The sequence below is a fragment of the Lolium rigidum genome, chromosome 6 (genome assembly GCF_022539505.1).
Source record: "Lolium rigidum isolate FL_2022 chromosome 6, APGP_CSIRO_Lrig_0.1, whole genome shotgun sequence".
Taxonomy (NCBI): domain Eukaryota; kingdom Viridiplantae; phylum Streptophyta; class Magnoliopsida; order Poales; family Poaceae; genus Lolium; species Lolium rigidum.
In genome coordinates this window covers 208882268-208896329 of record NC_061513.1, presented here as the reverse complement: position 1 = coordinate 208896329, position 14062 = coordinate 208882268, and positions in this window count along the sequence as shown.

Genomic DNA, 14062 nt, shown 5'->3' with positions numbered 1-14062 from the left:
ATCCGCATGCATCTTCTATTGCGTTTTCGATTTTGGACATCTTCACCATTTCTTGACGGTGGGAGACTCTCTCTCTAGAGTCATCTAAAAATATCCTGTGAGGAGTCTCCATATTTCCAACAAAATTGGTTTCATGTCAATCGGAGTCTGGACACAAAAGTTATCACAGTTTTTGTATAACATGTTTTCCTGCTGGCCCGGTGCCTCGCCCGGCGTGACCGGCCGTCCCACCGGATGGCCCGGTTCCAACCGGCCCCTGGACCGGTGCACACCGGGCACCATCCAGTGGAGTTTTCCCCTTCGCCCGGCGTTGGCCCGGCGTACGGCCTGGTCTGGACCGGCCTGGTCCGACCTCACGCCCGGTTGGGCCGACCCCTGGACCGGACGGCCCGGCCCCAGGCCCGGTTGACCGGCCTCCTCGACTGTGCTGAGATGAAACTCACCCAACGGTTATATTTTTCCCTAGACTATAAATAGGCCTTCTTCCACCTTGGGCTGGATAAGTTCTTCCACTCTCTCTCCTCCACTGTTGACTTTGAAGAACTTGCCCTCTCTCTTGATTCCCCCCATGATTCTTGCTCATTCTTGAGGGATCTAAGAGAGGAGATCTAGATCTACAATCCACACCAATCCATCTCTCCTCTAAGTGAGGGGAACTCTTTAGATCTAGATCTTGGAGTCATTTGTTGATTTCGTCTTTGTTCTTTCTCTCTAATCTCATCCTAGCATTTGTTGCTTTGGTGGGATTTGAGTGTGAAGGATTTGAACACCTCTAGTTTTCTTGATTTGCATCATTGCATAGTGTTGAGCTCTCCACCACGATTAGTGCGACAAGGTTCTGCATTAGCCTCCAACCATGTTTGCCAAGCATAGTTGTAAGGGTACATTGCCCACAAGTGTGTTTTTGGTAATTAGTGACAATCCTTATGGATTAATGTTTCCATTGAGTTTATATGAAAGAATACTCCATAGCTATTTCTTATAGTCTGTGTATTGAATTCAAGTGTGGATACCATGAAGATAAAGATATAATTTGAGTATTCGCATAAAGATCTTGAGAGCTTGATTTCAAGAGAAGAATTCAAGATATGGCTCTAGCCGATGTCATGATAGTCTCATGAGTTGAGATATGGTTGACTAAGGTTTAGAGCATGCAATCAAATGAAGAGTTCTCCATGTACCTCAACATATTATGATAGTGCATGAGGAGATACAAGGTTGACCAAGATAAGAGCAAAGATTGGATTCAACTTGATCAACACATGAAGCATAAAGAATGTACCACATTAGTGCTAACTTGTGATCTTGTGGTATGGTAAGCCTTGTCAATTATGCTTCTTGAGCTAACCCATTACATATGTGTGTTTGTGTTGTCTATGTGGGTTAGGTATCTTTCTATGGACATGCATAAAAAGTATGATTTCATATGGCACATGAGAGGATGGCATCAAGTATGGATGTCATTAAGGTTGAGAAGGGAAAGATCAAGATGAGCATATCAAGAAGATCACGCTTGAAGCTTTCCATCCATTTGGTGATAATGGACTTGTGAAGATGTGTCTAATGAAGCTACCCCATAGTGGTGTATGGGGAAGCAATTATGAGTCTTCATGAAGCAACAATGATCAAGTGAGGCATTGCGGCTTCAATGGAGCTTGAAGCGTTGTCATCAATATCAAGAGGGATGCACAAGGTAAATGTATGGCCTTGATAGGTTTCCCTTTTACCGGTCTCAAGGTGGTTGCTAGGAGACCAGGTTATAGGATAGACAGCCGCACTATCAAGAGGGGCTTTCGGTTGGGTAACTTGATCCATCATCTTAGGGATCTCGATCCTTTGCATACGTTGCATCCCTATTATTGTTGCTTCTTGGTGTTTCTCCGTGTGAGGCTTGATAACGCGTGAAGCACACGTTCGTTGGGAATCCCAAGAGGAAGGTGTGATGCGTACAGCAGCAAGTTTTCCCTCAGTAAGAAACCAAGGTTATCGAACCAGTAGGAGATGAAGGCCACGTGAAGGTTGTTGATGAAGGAGTGTAGTGCGGAGCAACACCAGGGATTCCGGCGCCAACGTGGAACCTGCACAACACAATCAAAATACTTTGCCCCAACTTAACGAGTGAGGTTGTCAATCTCACCGGCTTGCTGTAAACAAAGGATTAAACGTATGGTGTGGAGAATGATGTTTGTTTGCAAAGAACAACGAGAGAACAATGATTGCAGTAGATTGTATTTCAGATGTAAAAGAATGGACCGGGGTCCACAGTTCACTAGTGGTGTCTCTCCAATAAGATAAATAGCATGTTGGGTGAACAAATTACAGCTTGGGAAATTGACAGATAGAGAGGGCATAACAATGCACATACATATCATGATGACTACTATGAGATTTACTTAGGGCATTACGACAAAGAACATAGACCGCTATCCAAGCATGCATCTATGCCTAAAAAGTCCACCTTCGGGTTAGCATCCGCACCCTTCCAAGTATTAAGTTGCAAACAACATACAATTGCATTAAGTATCGTGCGTAATGTAATCAATACAAATATCCTTAGACAAAGCATTGATGTTTTATCCCTAGTGGCAACAAGCACATCCACAACCTTAGAACTTTTTGTCACCGTCCCGCATTCAATGGAGGCATGAACCCACTATCGAGCATAAATACTCCCTCTTGGAGTCACAAGTATCAACTTGGCCATAGCCTCTACTAGCAACGGAGAGCATGCAAGAACATAAATAACACATATATGATAGATCGATAATCAACTTGACATAGTATTCCATATTCATCGGATCCCAACAAACACAACACGTAGCATTACAAATAGATGATCTTGATCATGATAGGCAGCTCACAAGATCTAAACATGATAGCACAAGAAGAGAAGACAACCATCTAGCTACTGCTATGGACCCATAGTCCAAGGATGAACTACTCACGCATCAGTCCGGAGGCGGGCATGGTGATGTAGAGCCCTCCGGTGATGATTCCCCTCTCCGGCAGGGTGCCGGAGGCGATCTTCGAACCCCCGAGATGGGATTGACGGCGGCGGCGTCTCTGGAACTTTTCTCGTATCGTGGCTCTTTGTACTAGGGTTTTCGCGACGGAGGGAATAAATAGGCGAAGGGCAGAGTCGGGGGCGCCCGAGGGGCCCACCCCATAGGTCGGCGCGGCCAGGGGCCCCACCGCGCCGCCATGTGGGGTGGCCGCCTCGTGGCCCCTCTTCGTCTCCTCTTCGGTGTTCTGGAAGGCTCCATGGAAAATAAGACAATGGGCTTTTGTTTCGTCCAATTCCGAGAATATTTCCTGTGTAGGATTTCTGAAACCAAAAACAGCAGAAAACAGGAACTGGCGCTTCGGCATCTTGTTAATAGGTTAGTACTGGAAAATGCATCAAAATGATGTAAAATGTATATAAAACATGTGAGTATTGTCATAAAACTAGCATGGAACATAAGAAATTATAGATACGTTTGAGACGTATCAAGGCTCTTCAGCTTATTGCTAGCTTTTCAACAAGCACAAGTTCATCGAAAACGGAATCTGTATGCATTTTATATTGTGTTTTCAAATTTGGACGTCTTTATCGTTTCCCGACGTCAGGAGGCTTCCTCTCTAAAACCATGTAAAATCTTTCTGTTGGGGTTCTATTCGTCGTTATCTTTGCAAAAAATTGGTTTCATCTTAATCAAAGTTTGGGAATTTCGTCAAACTTAAGTTCTTTCGAGAAAACTGTGTTTGAGAGGTTTGTGACGAAACCGACACTAAGACCAACAACGCAGGCTCCCACACCGGACCGGCTGGCACGGCGCCGCGGCACATGCCGATGACCATCAGAAGGGGTATCTACGAGCTTTTCCGGCGTACAGCCTGGCATGTCGGCCCTAGTGTGTAACCCACCATGCCGGTCCTGCCGCCGGTTCATCCGGCGTACAACCCGACACTGCTTGCTTACTGATGACCCACAAGTATAGGGGGTGAATCGTAGTACTTTCGATAAATAAGAGTGTCGAACCCAACGAGGAGCAGAAGGTGTTGACAAGCAGTTTCGATGAAGGATTCACTGTAAATGCTCACGGACAAGTATTCGGGGGTTTTAGTATAGCGAGATGAATAAAGTACAAGTAAGTAAAGTGCGAGAGAAATAATTGCAGCGAGTGGCCCAATCCTTTTTAGCACAAAGGACAAGCCGGTTTGTTTACTTATAATGACCAAACGTTCTTGAGGACACACGGGGATTTAGTCTAGTGCTTTCGCTTCATATAGCTGATTAATCTTCATTGTTTTGATAAGTGTTGTGTGGGTGAACCTATGCTAATGCACCGCCCTTCCTAGGACTAATACATACTTGTGATTATACCCCTTGCAAGCATCCGCAAATAGAAGAAAGTAATTAAGATAAATCTAACCACAACCTTAAACTCTGAGATCCTGCTATCCCTCCTGCATCGATATACTAACGGGGGTTTAGGTTTCTATCACTCCGGCAACCCCGCAATTAGCAACCGAATACAAGATGCACTCCCCTAGGCCCATAAATGGTGAAGTATCATGTAGTCGACGTTCACATGATACCACTAGAAGAATAACACCACAACTTAAATATCATAACATTGAATACTAACCAACATAATTCACTACTAACATTTAGACTTCACCCATGTCCTCAAGAACTAAGCGAACTACTCACGAGACATCATATGGAACGTGATCAGAGGTGATATGATGATGAATAACAATCTGAACATAAACCTTGGTTCAACGGTTTCACTCAATAGCATCAATAACAAGTAGAAATCAACACCGGGAGAGTTTCCCTATCAAACAATCAAGATCAAACCCAAATTGTTACAGCGGTGACGAGGTGCAGCGGTGGAGATGGCGGTGATGATGACGAAGATGATGGTGATGATGATGGAGATGATGTCCAGCTCGATGACGATAAAGATGGCGTCGATTTCCCCCTCCGGGAGGGAACTTCCCCGCCGGATTTCAGCCTGCCGGAGAGCTCTTTTCTCTCTGGTGTTTTCCGCCCCGCAGAGGCGGCTGTGACTCTTCGCGACTATCCCCCTGAGCTTAGGTTTTCGGGACGAAGATGTACGCGAAGGAGAGGCGGCCAGGCCTTGGGCCGCGCCGACCTATGAGGTGGGCCCACGGCGGCCCTCCTCGGCTCCCCCTTCTGGCTCCCTTCGTCTTCTGGAAAAATAGGATTTTTCATATAATTTCCGTCAATTGTCGATCTTCCGAAATATTGCATTCTGACGGCGCTTTTTCCAGCAGAATCCTGACTCCGGTGCGCGATCCTCCAATAATCATGAAACATGCAAAATAGATGAAAGAACATAAGTATCATCTCCAAATATGAAATATATCAATGAATAACAGCAAATTATGATATAAAATAGTGATGCAAAATGGACGTATCAACTCCCCCCAAGCTTAGACTTCGCTTATCCCCAAGCGAAACTGAACTCGGTAAACAGGACCACATGTTTATGGAGTGCAGAGTCGATAAATAAAATACGGACAAGAAGCATCATATTAATTTACACAAGACATTCTAGTGAACAACTTCCTCATATAATTCAACTTGAAACAAGTAGAAGGTAATCACAAATAAAGGTGCATAGGAAATCATAATTGGTGATGGCAAACTTTGTTCTTGGTCAGAGAACAGTTAACAGATTATACTTATCTATTGAGCAGCGTTCTCATGTTAAAGTTTATAATAGACTTGCATACTCAATCATAGTAATCTCCTCATAATCATTGATAACTTTCAAAGCTATATTCATTCGGATAAAACTTGTACTTAAACAAGGAAGAATAAAAGACATGATGAAATAGATCACAATATAGATGGCTTGATCACAACAACTCAAATGCTTGCTTGAGATGGAGGGAAATAGGTTTACTGACTCAACATAAAGTAAAAGAAAGACCCTTCGCATAGGGAAGCAGGGATTAAATCATGTGCTAGAGCTTTTTAAGTTTTGAAATCATATAGAGAGCATAAAAGTAAAGTTTTGAGAGGTGTTTGTCGTTGTCAACGAATGGTAGCGGGTACTCTAACCCCCTTGCCAAACAGACCTCCAAAGAGCGGCTCACATGAAGGACGTTATCTCTACCAGCAAGGTAGATCATCCCCCTTCTCTTTTGTTTACACATGTACTTTAGTTTATTTAAGGATGACACTCCCCCCAACCTTTGCTTTCTCAAGCCATGGCTAACCGAATCCTCGGGTGCCTTCCAACATTTCACATACCATGGAGGAGTGTCTATTGCAAAATTAAGTTGCTTACTGATGAATCAGAGGCAAAACATGTGAAGAGAATTATTAATGAAAGTTGATTAATTGGGGCCGGGAACCCCGTTGCCGCCTCTTTTTGCAAAATTATAGGATAAGTGGATGAAGCCACTAGTCCATTAGTGGAAGCTGCCTAACAAGACTGAAAGATAAAACACCACATACTTCCTCATGAGCTATAAAACATTAACACAAATAAGAGGTAGTAATTTTTGAATTGTTTAAAGGTAGCACATGAAGTATTTACTTGGAATGGCAGGGAAATACCACACAATAGGTAGTTATGGTGGACACTGATGGTATAGGTTTGGTTTAAGGGTTTGGATGCACGAGAAGTATTCCCTCTCAGTATAGGTCTTTGGCTAGCAAGGTTAATTAGCAAGCATAAGAGTTGAGGGAAACAAACAAACAAATATACATGTGATAGAAACAATCATACATCTTCCTTGTAAGCATAAACAATTTAACTTCAGAATACTAAGCTAGGAACTAGCAAGAAAGATAATAACATCTCTACATGTGTTTCCTCTTTTCTACTTAAACTCAAGGTGTTGTTGCTATTGACCAATGCTAAGTTTGCCAAAACCAAATAGATTTACTCAATGCTCCCAAAAGTGACACCAATACTAACAACAAGATCAATCATATAATAGAGATTGCAAACTAAAATAAGATGTGCAATATGTAAATGATAAGACTTCTCATTAATATTCCATAACGATAACTCACACCAAGGGATACATAGATAACCACTAAAAGAGAGATACTTCCATACCGCAACACATCTTATATGATAACTTCCCTACTCATGATATGACACTACTTGATAGTAAAAAGGTAAAAGATAGTGATGATGTGATACCGCGGCACTCCCCAAGCTTGGAACAAACCAAGGGGTGCCAATACTGATGATGAATTACTCTTCCGGCGGTGTAGATGGGGAATTCTTGCGACTCTTAAAGATCTCCTTCAGCTTCAGCTTCTCAGTTTGGCAATTCTGCACTAAGAATCGAAGAGATTCATTGTTATCCAAAGATGGCGGTGGTGGCCTTGTGATGGAAATTGAGTGATATTCCAAAGATTTCGCGGAGTCGGTGGTTCTCCTCCTGGAGTATCTCCACCTCCCTTCTCAGAGCACGGTATTGATCACAAAACTCATCGGTAACTGATGGCGTGTATTTCACACGTTCATTGGGAACCCCAAAAGGAAGGTATGATGCGCACAGCAGCAAGTTTTCCCTCAGAAAGAAACCAAGGTTTATCGAACCAGGAGGAGCCAAGAAGCACGTTGAAGGTTGATGGCGGCGGGATGTAGTGCGGCGCAACACCAGGGATTCCGACGCCAACGTGGAACCTACACAACACAACCAAACTACTTTGCCCCAACGAAAGAGTGAGGTTGTCAATATCATCGGCTTGCTGTAACAAAGGATTAACCGTATTGTGTGGAAGATGATTGTTTGCAGAGAAAACGATAGAAACAAGTATTGCAACGAGATTTGTATTTCAAGTATTAAAAGAATGGACCGGGGTCCACAGTTCACTAGAGGTGTCTCTCCCATAAGATAAAAGCATGTTGGGTGAACAAATTACAGTCGGGCAATTGACAAATAGAGAGGTCATAACAATGCACATACATGTCATGATAAGTACAGTGAGATTTAATTGGGCATTACGACAAAGTACATAGACCGCCATCCAAATGCATCTATGCCTAAAAAGTCCACCTTCAGGTTATCGTTCGAACCCCTTCCAGTATTAAGTTGCAAAGCAACAGACAATTGCATTAAGTATGGTGCGTAATGTAATCAACAACTACATCCTCGGACATAGCGCCAATGTTTTATCCCTAGTGGCAACAAGCACAACACAACCTTAGAACTTTACGTCACATTGTCCCGGGTGTCAATGCAGGCATGAACCCACTATCGAGCATAAATACTCCCTCTTGGAGTTAAGAGTAAAAACTTGGCCAGAGCCTCTACTAATAACGGAGAGCATGCAAGTTCATAAACAACACATATGTAATAACTTAATAGTTAACATAACATGGTATTCTCTATCCATCGGATCCCGACAAACACAACATAGAGTATTACAGATAGATGATCTTGATCATGTTAGGCAGCTCACAAGATCCAACAATGAAGCACAATGAGGAGAAGACAACCATCTAGCTACTGCTATGGACCCATAGTCCAGGGGTGAACTACTCACTCATCACTCCGGAGGCGACCATGGCGGTGTAGAGTCCTCCGGGAGATGAATCCCCTCTCCGGCAGGGTGCCGGAGGAGATCTCCGGAATCCCCGAGATGGGATTGGCGGCGGCGGTGTCTCCGGAAGGTTTTCCGTATCGTGGTTTTTCGCATCGGGGGTTTCGCGACGGAGGCTTTAAGTAGACGGAAGGGCGGAGTCGGAGGGCCGACGAGGGGCCCACACCATAGGGCGGCGCGGGCCCCCTTGGCCGCGCGGCCCTATGGTGGCGGCGCCTCGTCGCCCCACTTCGTATCCCTTTCGGTCTTCTCGGAAGGTTCGTGGCAAAATAGGACCCCGGGTCTTGATTTCGTCCAATTCCGAGAATATTTCGTTACTAGGATTTCGAAACCAAAAACGAGCAGAAAACGAAGAATCGGCACTTCGGCATCTTGTTAATAGGTTAGTTCCAGAAAATGCACGAATATGACATAAAGTGTGCATAAAACATGTAGGTATCATCAATAATATGGCATGGAACATAAGAAAATATCGATACGTCGGAGACGTATCAGCATCCCCAAGCTTAGTTCTGCTCGTCCCGAGCAGGTAAAACGATAACAAAGATAATTTCGAAGTGACATGCCATCATAACCTTGATCATACTATTTGTAAACATATGTAATGAATGCAGCGATCAAAACAATGGTAATGACATGAGTAAACAAGTGAATCATAAAGCAAAGACTTTTCATGAATAGTACTTCAAGACAAGCATCAATAAGTCTTGCATAAGAGTTAACTCATAAAGCAATAAATCAAAGTAAAGGCATTGAAGCAACACAAAGGAAGATTAAGTTTCAGCGGTTGCTTTCAACTTGTAACATGTATATCTCATAGATAATTGTCAACATAGAGTAATATAACAAGTACAATATGCAAGTATGTAGGAATCAATGCACAGTTCACACAAGTGTTTGCTTCTTGAGGTGGAGAGAGATATGTGAACTGACTCAACATAAAGGTAAAGAGAATGGTCCTTCAAAGAGGAAAGCATCGATTGCTATATTTGTGCTAGAGCTTTTATTTTGAAAACATGAAACAATTTTGTCAACAGTAGTAATAAAGCTTATGAGTTATGAAAATTATATCTTACAAGTTGCAAGCCTCATGCATAGTATACTAATAGTGCCCGCACCTTGTCCTAATCAGCTTGGACTACCGGATCTTTGCAATGCACATGTTTTAACCAAGTGTCACAATGGGGTACCTCCATGCCGCCTGTACAAAGGTCTAAGGAGAAAGCTCGCATTTTGAATTTCTCGCTTTTGATTATTCTCAACTTAGACATTCATACCGGGACAACATGGACAACAGATAATGGACTCCTCTTTAATGCATAAGCATGTGACAACAATTATTATTCTCATATGAGATTGAGGATATATGTCCCAAACTGAAACTTCCACCATGATTCATGGCTTTAGTTAGCGGCACAATGTTCTTCTCTAACAATATGCATGCTCCAACCATTAAGGTGGTAGATCTCTCTTACTTCAGACAAGACGGACATGCATAGCAACTCACATGATATTCAAAAAAGAATAGTTGATGGCGTCCCCAGAAACATGGTTATCGCACAACAAGCAACTTAATAAGAGATAAAGTGCATAAGTACATATTCAATACCACAATAGTTTTTAAGCTATTTGTCCCATGAGCTATATATTGCAAAGGTGAATGATGGAATTTTAAAGGTAGCACTCAAGCAATTTACTTTGGAAATGTGGGTAAATACCATGTAGTAGGTAGGTATGGTGGACACAAATGGCATAGTGGTTGGCTCAAGGATTTTGGATGCATGCGAAGTATTCCCTCTCGATACAAGGTTTATGCTAGCAAGGTTATTTGAAACAAACACAAGGATGAACGGTGCAGCAAAACTCACATAAAAGACATATTGTAAACATTATAAGACTCCACACCGTCTTCCTTGTTGTTCAAAACTCAATACTAGATGTTATCTAGACTCTAGAGAAATCAAATATGCAAACCAAATTAGCAAGCTCTAAGTGTTTCTTCATTAATGGGTGCAAAGTATATGATGCAAGAGCTTAAACATGAGCACAACAATTGCCAAGTATCAAATTATTCAAGACATTTTAGAATTACTACATGTAGTATTTTCCAATTCCAACCATATAACAATTTAACGAAGAAGAAACTTCGCCATGAATACTATGAGTAGAGCCTAAGGACATACTTGTCCATATGCTACAGCGGGGCGTGTCTCTCTCCCATAAAGTGAATGCTAGGATCCATTTTATTCAAACAAAACAAAAAAAAAAAAAAACCGACGCTCCAAGCAAAGTGCATAAGATGTGACGGAATAAAAATATAGTTTCAGGGGAGGAACCTGATAATGTTGTCGATGAAGAAGGGGATGCCTTGGGCATCCCCAAACTTAGACGCTTGAGTCTTCTTAGAATATGCAGGGGTGAACCACCGGGGCATCCCCAAGCTTAGAGCTTTCACTCTCCTTGATCATATTGTATCATACTCCTCTCTTGATCCTTGAAAACTTCCTCCACACCAAACTCGAAACAACTCATTAGAGGGTTAGTGCACCATAAAAATTAACATGTTCAGAGGTGACACAATCATTCTTAACACTTCTGGACATTGCATAAAGCTAACGGACATTAATGGATCAAAGAAATTCATCCAACATAGCAAAAGAGGCAATGTGAAATAAAAGGCAGAATCAGTCAAAACAGAACAGTCCGTAAAGATGGATTTTATTAGGGCACCAGACTTGCTCAAATGAAAATGCCCAAATTGAATGAAAGTTGCGTACATATCTGAGGATCACTCACGTAAATTGGCTTAATTTTCTGAGTTACCTACAGAGAAGTAGACCCAGATTCGTGACAGCAAAGAAATTTTCTGCGCAGTAATCCAAATCTAGTATTTACTTTACTATCAAAGACTTTACTTGGCACAACAAAACATAAAACTAAGATAAGGAGAGGTTGCTACAGTAGTAAACAATTTCCAAGACACAAATATAAAATAAAATACTGTAGCAAAATAACACATGGGTTATCTCCCAAGAAGTTCTTTCTTTATAGCCATTAAGATGGGCTCAGCAAAAGAGAGCATCAGGAGGCAAATTCAAAACACATTTAAGTCTAAAATGCTTCCTATGCATAGGAATCTTGTAAATAAACAAGTTCATGAAGAGCAAAGTAACAAGCATAGGAAGATAAAACAAGTGTAGCTTCAAAAATTTCAAGCACATAGAGAGGTGTTTTAGTAACATGAAAATTTCTACAACCATATTTTCCTCTCTCATAATAATTTTCAGTAGCATCATGAGCAAACTCAACAATGTAACTATCACATAAAGCATTCTTATCATGAGTCTCATGCATAAAATTATTACTCTCCACGTAAGCATAATCAATTTTATTAGTTGTAGTGGGAGCAAATTCAACAAAGTGGCTATCATCTTATATAGGAGGCATATTGTAATCATAAAAGAAAAATTTCTCCTCAATGCTTGGGGGACTAAAAAGATCATGCTCATCAGAGCCAGCTTCCCCAAGCTTAGAATTTTCCATAGCATTAGCAACAATGGTGTTCAAAGCATCCATAGTAATAACATTCCCATTAGCATGCATATAAAGTTCCATGGGTTTTTTAATTCTCTCTTCAAACACATCATGTCCTAATTCAAGATAAAGTTGAAGGAGATATGCCCTAGAGGCAATAATAAAGTGGTTATTATTTATATCTTTATGTTTATGATAAATGTTTATAAATCATGCTATAATTGTATTAACCGAAACATTAGTACATGTGTGATATGTAGACAACAAAGAAGTCCCTAGTATGCCACTTAAACTAGCTTGTTGATTAATGGATGATTAGTTTCATAATCATGAACATTGGATGTTATTAATAACAAGGTTATATCATTATATGAATGATGTAATGGACACACCCAATTAAGCGTAGCATAAGATCTCGTCATTAAGTTATTTGCTATAAGCTTTCGATACATAGTTACCTAGTCCTTATGACCATGAGATCATGTAAATCACTTATACCGGAAAGGTACTTTGATTACATCAAACGCCACTGCGTAAATGGGTGGTTATAAAGGTGGGATTAAGTATCCGGAAAGTATGAGTTGAGGCATATGGATCAACGAGTGGGATTTGTCCATCCCGATGACGGATAGATATACTCTGGGCCCTCTCGGTGGAATGTCGTCTAATGTCTTGCAAGCATATGAATAAGTTCATAAGAGACCACATACCACGGTACGAGTAAAGAGTACTTGACAAGGGATTAACTTGTCAATGCCTACGGGTTATAGGCTAGGGTTTAGTTAGAAGTAGAGGGCAAGTAGATCTCGAAGGTTTCAGCCGAAAAGTACTCGACGATTATGAAAACTAGGGTTTGTGAACAATGATTCGATGATCTCCTCGTCCCTCGACTCCCCCTTTATACAAGAGGTGGAGCCGAGGGTTTCGTTTTGTACAAGTTACAAAGTCCGGGACGGTTTCTAACTCATCCCGCCAGATTACAAATAACACTTCCTATTACAACTCTATCTTTTCCTTAAATATATCTTGGGCTTCCGAATCTTCTTATTCTTCGAGTAGTGGGCCTTCAATAAACCCCGGGTACTATATCCGGCAGGCCCATTTGGGATGCCTATGTCGGTAGCCCCGAGATTTTGCTTGAATCATAGAATCGGGGAAAATCTCCACTTGTTTATTTTTACTCGAAAGCTCTAACTTCCATACTTCTTCTCATAAAATTCTATATTGTACGGGGATATTGGTAGTTGGGGCTAGTTCATCGACGGATCAGGTACTAGTTAAGCTGCTCTAGTGGCAATCCGCAAAAACCTACTTCAAAATCACGTCCCTGGACATGATCTCGGGATGCTTGGTGTAAACTTCGACGGGTGCCGCTTAAGGTCTTACCATTCCGTCGAGTCCCGGTCAAATTTATCGGGTACCTAACGCGTCCGTTAGGATTTTTCTTCGTATCTGTTGATACGGATAAAAGTAGCGGAGCGCGAGTCTTCGGCGATGCCACGCCCAACGAGAATAGATGCGGGGTCTTACCTTCGCAAATTTGCGGCATTCGGAAATTGATCGCAACTTTGGCGTTCGAGAATATATTGTCGAGTGCTTTTCCGGCTGTTGGAATGGCACATTTTATCGAGTCAAATATGACTTGTATTATTCTCCCGATGGGAGTATATGTAGAGTTAGTTATAACTCGAAATATACTCTCTTGACTTTCTATCTTTATTTCTTCTTCCTTTTTAAATTTCATCGGGCACGCGAGCAGCGTTCCCGATGGGAGTAGCCCCCGAGGCTACAACCAAGAACTTGTGCTTGGTTGTAGGCTCAACATTTTAGTCCACCTTGTCGCTATATTGCCATTATCTCCCGATATTCTTTCTCTCCCTTTTTCTTTTTTTTTTCTCTTGGGTGCGCGAACAGCGCTCCCGATGGGAGTAGCCCCCGAGG